This window comes from Lissotriton helveticus, chromosome 4_1 (genome assembly GCF_964261635.1).
Source record: "Lissotriton helveticus chromosome 4_1, aLisHel1.1, whole genome shotgun sequence".
Classification (NCBI taxonomy): domain Eukaryota; kingdom Metazoa; phylum Chordata; class Amphibia; order Caudata; family Salamandridae; genus Lissotriton; species Lissotriton helveticus.
The window spans coordinates 2,063,029,653-2,063,042,246 of record NC_136063.1 but is presented as its reverse complement, the minus strand read 5'-3'; positions in this window follow the sequence as shown (position 1 = coordinate 2,063,042,246).

Here is a 12,594-nt window from a genome sequence, read left to right as displayed (position 1 = left end):
AAGAATTGCCAGGAACATGTCATATCTACACTGATTCATGGTCCACTTCCCACGTGGCATGCTCATAATTGGATGATAAATGCCATAGAGGTGTGGGGCAAGAAATTGTGGAAAGAGATTTGGACCATGTTGACACAAAGTACAGTTATCGTGTATCATGTGGATGCTCATTGTTCCACCGACTCACTTGACCGCTGGTTTAATTCCCTCACAGATGAAAAATCTACATTTCAGAGGCCGAAGTGGCAATGCAGGATTCTGACCTGGTTGGGATTGGGAAGTGGGCACATCAGAAGTGCGGACACTTTGGAGAGCAGATTACTAGAAGGTGGGCAGAGAATTCCCCTAGATTTGATTAAAACTGTGATATTGCAGTGTCCTGTTTGTCAGCATCAGCTAGTAAGAGGAAAATTACCAGCACAGATTTGGCAGATTGACTATATTGGGCCCCTGCCACTTAGTCGAGGATGTCAATATGTGTGCACGGTTGTGGACGCGTACTCTGGATATTTGATCGCGTTTCCATGTAAACGTGCTACTCAGGTGAATGCATTGACAACAATAGACTTGCTGATTTTGTATTATGGAATTCCATTACAGATTCAAAGTGACAATTGGTCTTATTTCAAAGGCCGATTGGTGCAGGAATATTGTGTGCAACACAATATTGAGTGGATCTTTCATATCCTATATTACCTACAGGCTGCAGGTTTGATTGAGCGCACAAATGGATTGTTAAAAGATCAATTGAGAAAGTTGTCTCATGGCTCTTTGAAAAACTGGAGAGATTGTTTGAGTGAAGCCTTGCAAACCTTGAATAATAGACCTTTAGCTAATGCAGAAACACCTCTAATGCGAATGTTAACTCCAGCTTTGCAGATTCAGCCTCATGCGGCCACTAATACCATTCTTTATTGGGAGACAGTTCCTGGAGCTTTGACTCCATACAGAGCGACACCGAAGGCTGCAGGTCTTGACCTGCATGCTTTGAAACTGTACAAATTGAAACCAAGAGACATTGCACTCATTGAGATTGGAGTGGGGATTTAGATTCCCCCAGAGCACTTTGGTTTGATTGCCCCTCGATCTGGATTGGCTTTAAAGGGCATCCAAGTGCTGGGAGGAGTCATTGATGCAGATTATCAAGGTGAAATTATAGACATCCTACTTAATAATGGAGTTGCTTATTTGTTGATACAATCTGGAGACAGAGTTGCTCAAATGGTGATCATGCCAGTGTATGGAGGGGTAGTTAAGAAGGGGACTGCCACCCAGCTCTCCTTACCCTATGTGGGGAATGAGGGTTTGGCTCAACGGCTAAAAATCCAAGAGCCAAGGTGTGAATAGAGTCTCCGAATAGATCCCCCGGACAGGCAGAAATCATTGCAACAGGAAAGGACAATGTCCTGTTAACAATGAAGCCAGGGCAGAAGAAATGGGAGCATGTGCCTGCTGACAAATGTCATTAGCAAGAATGAGTAATACCTGTTTTTTTCCTGTTCTTTTTGATCACAGTTTGTCTGTGCTCTGCTGGCGCTCGCTGGACTCCTTTTGGACGTGTATGGGTGGGATGTATGACGTTACAACGCATACTTTTACAACGCATACCTTTACAACGAAATTTTCACAACGCAAAAACCATTACAACGCATGTATTTACAATGCATGTTTTTACAACGCAGATACCTTTACAACGCATACCATTACAACGTAAGTATTGGTAAGTATATAATAATTTTTTTAATTTAAATACATTGAAATTAATTTAATTTAATTTAATTTCATTTCATTTCATTTAATTAATTTAATTTATATTGAATTTTACTTTATTTTTACCCTGTACCCCTGTACCCCAAAAACCCCAAACTGACCCTGAACCCTAAAAATACCCCTTTACCCAAAAACCCAAAACTGGCCCTGAACCCTAAAAATACCCCTTTACCCAAAAACCCAAAACTGACCCTGAACCCTAAAAATACCCCTTTACCCAAAAACCCAAAACTGACCCTGAACCCTAAAAATACCCCTTTACCTAAAAACCCCAAACTGACCCTGAACCCTAAAAATACCCCTTTACCCAAAAACCCAAAACTGACCCTGAACCCTAAAAATACCCCTTTACCTAAAAACCCAAAACTAACCCTGAACCCTAAAAATACCCCTTTACCCAAAAACCCAAAACTGACCCTGAACCCTAAAAATACCCCTTTACCCAAAAACCCCAAACTGACCCTGAACCCTAAAAATACCCCTTTACCCAAAAACCCAAACATACAACATTTTAAATATAATTATATACTTACCAATACTTACGTTGTAATGGTATGCGTTGTAAAGGTATCTGCGTTGTAAAAACATGCGTTGTAAATACATGCGTTGTAATGTTTTTTGCGTTGTAAAAGTTTCGTTGTAATGGTAGTGCGTTGTAAAAGTTTTGTTGTAAAGGTTGTTTCCCGTATGGGTGGGGGGATGAGGAGCCCCTCACCCAGAAGTGGCCAGCTGACCACGCAGACTGACAGCAATGCTGACTCCACGTGATAATATTTGGTCATACCTAGCACAGACGGTTCTCAACAGATCATATTTCTGCATGTCCAATATGAAAAGTACTTTGGATGTCGTTTCCCCATGCCTCATAATTGTGCCTACCCCTGTTAATGTGCTTCTGCAGACTTTTAATGTCACAAATGCATACGGGGCAGTAGAGGAACATGATGTGAGATCTCATCTATTCCTTCAAGAATTTTGTCGATTTTGGCCAGAAACTACTTCTAATGATGGAAAAACATGAATCAAGTGATAACATTTAACATCACTGAAGGTGACATTTGTTACAATTTAACTTGCGACCCAACTATCATTGGTAAAGGTGCTCAGATTCATCTTGACAAAAATACATCATCTATGTCTTGGCAGGAAAAAGTTTTATGTCAACATAGACACGGCAATGTTTGTTCAAATTCGCAAAACAACATGGTGTGCAAACATGTGGTATCAGCTGCCAGTCATTTCAGGCATGTCAAGTTGCCTGTAGGGTGGCTATTCTCATGTGGGAATGTGACTTACACGTATAATTCAGCACAAATCACAGGTGGACCGTGTGCCTTTACTAGGATAAGTCTCATGATGTTCCCATTAGATCCATCATCTCATGCTCGATCTACGAGAGCTGAACAGCTAGCTTAATATATTAGTTTGGCTGCTTCAATAGTAGGTATTCTTGGCCTAGCAATTCATCATTCTAGAGCTGTTAGTGAATTAGCATGTCTTATGGTGAAAAATATTAGTCATACATTGATTGCCTTAACATAATTTTCATTAGAGGTGTGGGGGGCACGAAAAGCAATATTGCAGAACAGAGCCGCCATTGATTATTTGCTTGTGAAACATGATCATGGATGTTTAGACTTTGAGGGAATGTGTTGCTTCAATCTTTCTGATCATTTTAAGTCAATTCAATTTCACATTGATGGTCTACACAAGTTAGCTAAGGATGTCAAAAAGGATGCAGAAAAGGGGTCGTGGGATTGGTTGTTTGGGTGGTTGCCAGATTTTGGTAAACTTTGCTCTGTTCTAGGTGGTATAGCATTAGTGATATGTATTCTAATATCTTAATGTTGCTGCATTCAGTGTGTGCCTAAACTCTTATCTATGCTTTGTCCCCAGGTAGCTGATTTTAGGCCAATATGTTATAGTAGTCATTGGTCGAGGGATGGACCATTTTAAGTCCATGTTATGTTCTTTCATGTTTCCACCGTATTATATTTGTACTTTCCTGCTTAAATGCAGTTTTCTGTTCGTAGTTATTTCTTTAGTTGGAGGTTCAATTTCTTGATATATGATGATGGTGATAGTCAATGGTCATAGGATGGAATGTAGGAAAAGAGCCACCCTTGTGGTTGAGCACCCCGTGATGACCGTCGACTGCCACCATCTTAGACTGACTTTAGTGTGTTATTTTTTCCTAGCCTTAATGTAGAACGGCCTTGTATCAGTGGGAGCCGTCACGGAGTAGAACAGTATATTATATTATAAGTGCTTACTATTGGCTTTGACATGGCCTCATGTCATCTGGTTTTCTGACTTTTGACTATTGGCTTTGACATGGTATCATGTCATCTTGCTTTCTGACTTTACTTTAATTCTGCGTGCACAGCAGTGCTTCAAGGTCTTTCTGCTCCTTACTTGTTTTTCGCACCTCACCGACCAGAGTGAACTGGATATTATCTGTAGAATGTGCAAGTCTGCCTCGAAGTCAAAATACAGAGGCTTGGCCAGCCACTGTCTTGGCCTTGACGCAGACTGGTACCAGCCAGCTCTGTTTTTTCCAATGATAAAGGAGCAGGGTTTTCTTGAAGCTTCCTCTCACACTGAATAATGGTATTAATGGTATTAAAGCTAGGAGCTTTCATGGGCCAGGTGGAAGTTCACCACAGAATAGACGTATTGCTGTGGCTTGGTGATGGAACTTGAGTCCTGATTGAAACCCTGGCCTGTTGATGGACTTCCTATAGCTTTATCTGGCAAGGATTATGCAAATTCAATCTGTGAGGTGTTCCTAACCACACTTTCTCTCTTTCTCTTACCCTTGTATATAGTTTCTATTCTTTGCTACCTGTGAACATATTGCATTCTATTTTAATTGTTTATTTTAATTACTTACTTGATATATTATATATATAGGTGTCTGCCATGATTGATATATTCGGCCTGCCTTTCTAAAATATTGCATTAATAAACCTGTAAGTGCTATTTTACCAACATTTGGGTGTGTTCTCTTACCTTGCCTTCAGGAAGTGCTGAGTCTTGCCTTACCTTTTGGGGGTGTTGGGTTAGGGTGTGTTCATTTAGTGAAAAGCACATTCATTACAGGAGGTGTAGCCCTTTCCTCGTGAATTCAAATGTAAACTAGGAAGACCCTCCTGGGTCAAGTCATTCTAGCTGTGCATGGCAACCACAGGCAGAAACCCCACATTGCTTTTGGACTTTGGATTAAAGCAGGTAGCCTTCATTTAAGGTGGGCATTGTGTTCACAAATCGTTTTAGGGAACTGTAAACTTTTATGTGCATGTACTTCACAAAACTATCTGAAGGGCTTGCAAACCTTTCCGGGAGAGATCAGAAACCTAGATATGAGGTCTTCAAAACCAAATTGCGCATTATTATTTATTTCACATTTAAACCCCGTTAGGCAAGTGCACCAGGATTTGGTCTCCCTGCCCCTGTATGTGGCTTTCTTTTCTGTTTTAGAATGTAGAGACCAAGGCCCACATTCTGTAATTTTGATTGCAACAGAAATCTTCTGTTGTGGCCAGCCAAATTGAGCCTGCGTACTCAGCTTTAAGTTTTTAAACCCAAAAAGGATGATTGACAAATAGCTCACTTAGCTGATGGGATTCTGTTGTTTTTTTAATTTGGATCTACGAACAGTCTTCAAACCAGGTTTTGCAAACTAACTGTTCAACTCGCTCTATTATGCAATCCTTTTAAGCCCACCCAACACATATTTGCATGGTTATTAAAACATGCTGACTGGATTTACACTAAATTATGCATAGCCGTACCTTTGAGTCTGTTATGTTATCAGTGTTTTTCATAGCACTTTAATCACTCGTTAGGTTATCTATTGTAGGAGTGTAAGACCAGCCCTGGAGGGCTTTCTGAAAAAGCTAGGTCCTCAGCTTTTTGTGACAGTCAAGAAGAGAGGAGAGGCTCTGATGTGTTGTTGGAGGTTGTTACAGGCTTTAGGAGCCAGGTATGAGAAGGCAAGGCCAAAACAGGTTGGACAGTGGATCCCTATAAACCTCAGCACCTAACTCGCTATCCCTTATTTATATAAATGTGTACTGGAACTACCCACTAGAGCATGTGCACACTGACAGACACTCACTGTCACTTTGTGATTCCAATACAGGAATATGAACATTTGAAACAACAGCACAGGTGCACCACAATAAAGATTGGAACAAAATATTTTAATAAATCCACATCCGAAACTTATTCTTCCACTTTAAGGCCACACCTACTTTAAGGCCACGCCCACGTTGAGGCCACGCCCACTTTGAGGCCACTCCCCCTCCCCCTCCCTTAAAATGTGCAACTACAGGACGCGCAGCGGACGAGCGCAGCGGGAGCGCCTAAGGCAAGCCCGTCTGCGCCCGTCCGCGCACGACCGGGCCGTGGGCCAGACACTATGCCTGTCCCAGTCGCCTCCAAGGTAAGCTACTCTCGTAGAGAGCTTCTCAGCCTTAGACCCACTAAAAACAGCGCCTGCCTGGTACTACTCGATCCTACTGTCCCCTTTCTTCGCTGCGATAAATGCAAACCAAGCAATCTCTCACTTCCAAAACCCCCGGCCCTTCCCCCTGTTCTCAAAATCTCAACTCTTAACTGCAGATCACTCCCTAAACACGCCTTGCTTATCAACCATCTTATTGTTGACCTTAACCTGGACATAATACTACTCACAGAAACCTGGATTACGGAGCACTCCAACGCTGACATTGTTATGGCCCTCCCCCCGGGTTTCCTCATCATGTCTCAACCTCGCCCCCTAGGTAGAGGAGGTGGACTGGCCATTATTTACAGGGACCACTTTACCTGTCGAACGAAAGACTGCGCGATCCAAGACTCAGAGAGCTGTCTCTTCACGATTCAGCTGTCTTCGACCAACTCCCTGTCAGGCCTCCTGGTGTATCGGCCGCCCGGTCACTCGGGCCCCTTTACGGCTGCCCTGCTGGAAACCTTCACCTCCACAGCTCACCTTTCTTCTAACTTCATCATAACTGGTGACTTAAACATCCATCTCGAGGATCCCCTCGATACGGGGGCAACCGACCTTATCGACGACCTAGCGGCCTTGGGCCTGCTTCTCGCCAACTCTGATCCCACTCATTTGAAAGGGCACCTTCTCGATCCGGTGTTCTCCAATATTCCCTCCCTCCTTTACATCAAGTCCCAACCCCTCCCGTGGACTGACCATTTTTTGGTCACGACCCATCTCCCTGGAACTTTTAAAAGGCCCCAAAAATCCCCCACCTTCACCAGAGACAGAGCGTGGGCTAGACTCTCGGTGGAAGATTGGTCCACAGCCCTAGACGCTTCGATCCCCAGTCTTTCTGAGGACCCCGCCATCGCTGACTCCCAAGTCAGAGACTGGATATCGTCCACTCTTGACAAACTTATCCCCATAAAAAATCGGGAGATTAAAAACAGGATAAAGGGCCAAGCCCCCTGGTACAATGCTGACCTTAGGGACCTACGCAAAGAGTGCAAAAAGGCCGAGAGGCAATGGAGAAAAGACTGGCTACACAGCAACAAAGACCTTTACAATAGCTCAGTAAGACGCTATAAATCAGCTCTCAAACTTGCAAAGGCAGGATTCTATGACAACAGAATCCAAAACGCCTCCAATTCCTCAAAAGAAGCGTACCTGATCGTCAAAGAACTCCTCAACATTCCATCGGCCCCTAGCGTCTCCCATGCCCCTCCAGACAGAAGCAATGACCTTGCTTCCTTCTTTGACTCTAAAATCACACGAATACTGGACTCCCTCCCCATGATTACCCCTCACAACCCCCCGGATACTGAGGTCTGCACGAACAGCCCGCAGCTGTCCTCCTTTAGAGCCACCTCTCTCACTGAGGTCACCTCCACGTTATCCAAAATGAAAAGTGGCTCACCTCTTGACCCAGCCCCTGCTAGAATATTAAAAACTGCCGCCCCCAGCATAGTCACCACCATCAGGGATCTTATCAACACCTCCTTACGCCAAGGCACAGTGCCACCCAGCTGGAAAAACGCGGTTGTCAAAGCCCTGCTAAAAAAACCCCATCTGAATCCTGACGACATGTCTAACTTTAGACCCATATCACTCCTTCCATGCATCAGCAAGATGGCAGAGAAACTAGTTAATTCCCAACTCTCCCAATTCCTTGAGACCAACAAAATCCTGCGCCCATCTCAAACCGGCTTCCGGCCCGGCCAGGGCACGGACACAGCCCTCCTCTCCGTCATCGAGGAATCAAGGCGCATTCTGGATTCAGGAGGATCAGTGGCGGTGATCCTCCTGGACCTCAGTGCCGCCTTTGATACGGTGGACCATCGTGTCCTTCTCCATCGCCTGGCCAGGGCAGGAATTGTGGGTTCTGCACACGCCTGGATTAACTCCTTTCTATCAGGCCGTACTTTTCAGGTGTGGGACGGCAACTCTCGCTCAGACCCCCTTCCACTCACATGCGGAGTTCCGCAGGGGTCCTCGCTTAGTCCCACCCTGTTTAATGTTTACATGGCCCCCCTGGAGGATGTTGTGACCCCCCATGGGATCAAGGTTGTCAACTACGCTGATGACACCCAACTGGTCGTCTCCCTTTCCCAGCTGGACAAACATCCAGACAGCCTGCGGAACTGTCTCCAGGACATTTATGCCTGGATGTGCGAATCCTCCCTAAAATTGAACGGTGCTAAGACCGAAATTATGCTCCTGGGTAACAAATGGTCTTCAATCCCCGCCGTGGTGTGGCCGGATACCTTTGGCGAGATTCCCACTCCTAAGACTGAAGTCAAAACGCTAGGCGTCTGGCTCGAACCAAGCCTTACCATGAAAACCCAGGCGACCAAGACCGCTGGAATATGCTTTGGCCTCTTGCGGTCCACCCGCAAGATCCTCCCCCTCCTCCCCCCGCTCTCCAGGAAGCTGCTGGTTCAAGGGCTCATCCTAGCCAGACTTGATTATAGCAATGCCGTCTACCTTGGTGCACCAGAGTTCACCTTAGCCAAACTCCAACGGGCACAAAACGCTGCGGCTAGGCTCATAATGGACCTCCCCCCTAGAGCCTCTGCCAAACCAGCCCTTAAGGCCCTTCACTGGCTACCTGTCCGCCAGCGAATTGATTTTAAAGCAATGTGCACCAGTCATAAACTCATTAATGGCGCCGGCCCGGCCGCCCTGAAAGACCTTGTCACCCCCTACAAAGCCCCAAGGTCACTGCGCTCGGATGACGAACATCTAGCCATCGTCCCTAAATTTAAGAAGGCTCGTACCGGCGGCCGCCGCTTCTCGGTCAAAGCCTCGTCAGGGTGGAACGCATTGCCTCGCCACTTGCGACTGGAACCCTCACACGCCATCTTCCGAAAAAAACTTAAGACTTTCTTATTCCCCAAATAATCGTCCGGTCCCCCCCCTCCTTTTGGATATCGCACTTCTACAGCGCGGGGATGCCTCCGGGTCACCAGGCGCTTTACAAATTAAAAAAAAAAAATAAATAAAAAAAAAAAAATGTTCTTCTTTATTTCATATTCTTTTAAGAAATTGTGATATAGATGATCAAGACACAGCCAACGCATTTCGTCCTTATCAGAAGGACTTTATGGCTGTTGGTTTAACAAACATATATACAACATATAAATATAAATGTACACCAAAAGACATAGGACAAAACATTAATTTAAAAACTTCACAGACTGTTTACCACAGACATTCCTATACATAAGTGCAATATCTAATAACCTGCCTTAAAATTTTGAAGGGATGTATGTGCATAGTAGTATATACATAAGGAAATATGAGAAAACAAGGCGAATGCCTTAATGCATTCATGGAGAGAGTTGGAAAGAAAGGAGGGAAAGTGATGAGACAAAGTCTCACAGTCCTAATTGAGCACACTCCAGGGCTGTGATTTGTCAGAAGTGAATTCTCAGGAGGTGAGAAAAGAAAGATAGGTACCATGTCCCCAATATGTGAGCACATCATGTAGACATTATACCCACCGAGATGAAACGATAAAACTGGCATCATTGGTAACCGGGTCGTATGGTAAACCAAGGAAGTGGTGACCAGTCACTTGCGTCCTTAATATGTCTATAATAAAGGAAACAATTTTTAGGTTTAATATTCCCAAATTGATGTAAGGACCGCTGTATATAAAATATATGAACCAATTCTTACTATGTTCAAGAAAGGTTTCTTGAAAAGTTCTCTTTTAATAACACCCTAGATCTGGGTGCTTGAAGAGTGAGCGGACTGTATAGTAGCTTGTGATAGAAGCAATCCAAGGTCCCAAATCAGGGAGCTCAGTGGGATATATCAAATGGTTGCTCAATTACAACAACAACCTGTATCAAAGCAAATATGTATAGTTATCCTGGGATGCCAAGTTGTTAACTCCTATGTCAAAGAGGTAAATCAATATACAAGTTTGGATTTGCATGGAAAAATGGAAATGTGCCTATTTCTATAATTCAGCCACTTGGCATGAAAGACGTCATAGAGCGCAGGGTATAACTTCAATAATAGACCAGTGCTTGGTTAATGTGCAAATATCATGGATCCTATTGGCACTTATACATATCTGAAAAGTTACATGGGCATGGTAATGACATTTGACTTGTCAAAAAATTCAAGAATCTGATGAAGACACATTGATATACCAATGTTGTGCTGATCGATAATGTACCCGACTGTCCTAGACTGATATTGACAGATTTGAGAGAAACCCGTCAATGCTTGTAAATGGCCAAGTGCCGTGATCATTATCCTTACAAGGCCATGCTTGCAGGAGGTGAAAGCGATATCTATAAGATCAAAACACCTTCTATTCAAAATTCATAAAATGGGACCTACAATATCAAAGACCAAGATTCAGGTAAAAAATGCAAACTAAAGTGTGAGGTGCAACAAGAGAGCCCTCCCCCCACCCAGATGATGAGCGGTAAAGCTCCATTGGCACCGATTATTTTAAAACAGACTTAGGCACTCATATAAAACACTCACCGGGATTAGTCGACATCTTCTTCATACGCAGAGAGCCGGACGAATACACAGCAGTGCTCAGCATCATCTTTATATATCCGCACTGCTTCCCGATTATTAAAAGCAGCTTATTCCGAGGAAAAACTTCCGGATTTCGCGAGCCTTATTACGGCCACCATCTTGTAATGGTATTTTCTATATGAGGGCCAGTGTTGAAACGGCTCAATTAATTCAAGTAACAAACGAGCCTCAATGTACCATACTAAAGTCAAATTTATAAAGAAAGGTATGCTCACCCCCCGGTCTCAAATGAAAAAAACCCATGAAAAATGTAAACTTGTTTCATAGTATATTCGGCGGCCGCCATCTTATAGCGGTAGACCATATCACAGTCACCATGTGACATAGCAAAGTAAAATAAATGAAAGTAAAAAAACAGCTGAGCCTTAGTGTAAGAGACTGAATGCAAATATAACATATTGAATAAACATATACTAATTGTTGAAAATTTTGGCAGCCACCATCTTATAGTGGTAGATCGTATCGCAATCGAATACACATGTACTAATTATCAGATTGTTCGGCAGCCGCCATCCTACAGTGGTGGATCATATCAAACCGCTATGTGAATGGCTAGATTATACAGAGTTGCGACTGAACCTCAGTGTAAGTAATTAAGGATAAGAATATATCGGGAAAAAAGCAACATAATACGGGCAAATTATTGCTTATTCTCGTAATGAAAATATAACAACTCACGATAGGGCTTATCCATATAATGGTACCAATGAGGCGACGTTCAATCCTGGTAAATTACGTGCACTAGGTCATTCTATGCCCGAGCAGAATAGGGCAAAATCAAGAGCACAAGACATATAATTTTGCCAACTCCTAAAAGGAAGAATGGGCAAAAACTCAAGGCGCAAATTTTTACCAGAGACCCAACAATTTGTAACCCTAGGAGAAACAGTATTGGCCATGAAGAAAAGTATTACCAAATCCTGGCAATGATATAAATGAACATCATACCTGCATGTTAATATTAGTATATTAGGTTACTCCACTCAGCAACCCATTATAAGGCAAAGGTCAATTCCAAAATATTGAGATGAATTTCCATCTATGAGACAAATTTATGCCTCAAGTGCAATTGTATACAGGATCAGGCTCGAAATGGAAATTGTAAAAAGAGATATAGATATATGGACCAACTTTATATAATGAGAGAAAGAGTAAACTATTGTAGGAATCATATGTCCTGAGATGCAATACATATAAACATACCCCATTGAAAGTGATCTAAAACACGATAATAAGGCAAAACAGCAAAAGAATAGTGTAAGAAAAGAGAGGAGAAGTCATAGATTATCATGGCAACAAAAACATTCCCAGCATAAGGACAATGGTTCATATTAGGTGAAGAACATTTTGAATATACAGTTTGCACATAGTCTTGTCAATGTTGCCTTTTTCCGCAAGTTCTTTGGGTGGGCTAACATGACATGACAAAAGAAGGGCTTGTACAAGTGGAAAGTTTAAAGACCACATTGAACAACCCAGGTGGGCCAACATAATGAGTGAAGAGCTTATACATGAGGGAAATACAAAGAAAACCTTGATCAATTCATTACAGATGCAGACATTCCCATCAGGCACTATAGCAATACTTCGGATACAACAGTTTATGTCATGCACTATAAACATATCCGATCTCTATAAAAAGTGCATCTCATCATCACTATTGTGGCCCATTTCTATGCAACGCAGTTTACATATCCATCCAGCTTCATTTTTTCTTAAAGCCAACTCCCTGTCCCCCCCCCCCCCCGAGTTGGGCTGGGACA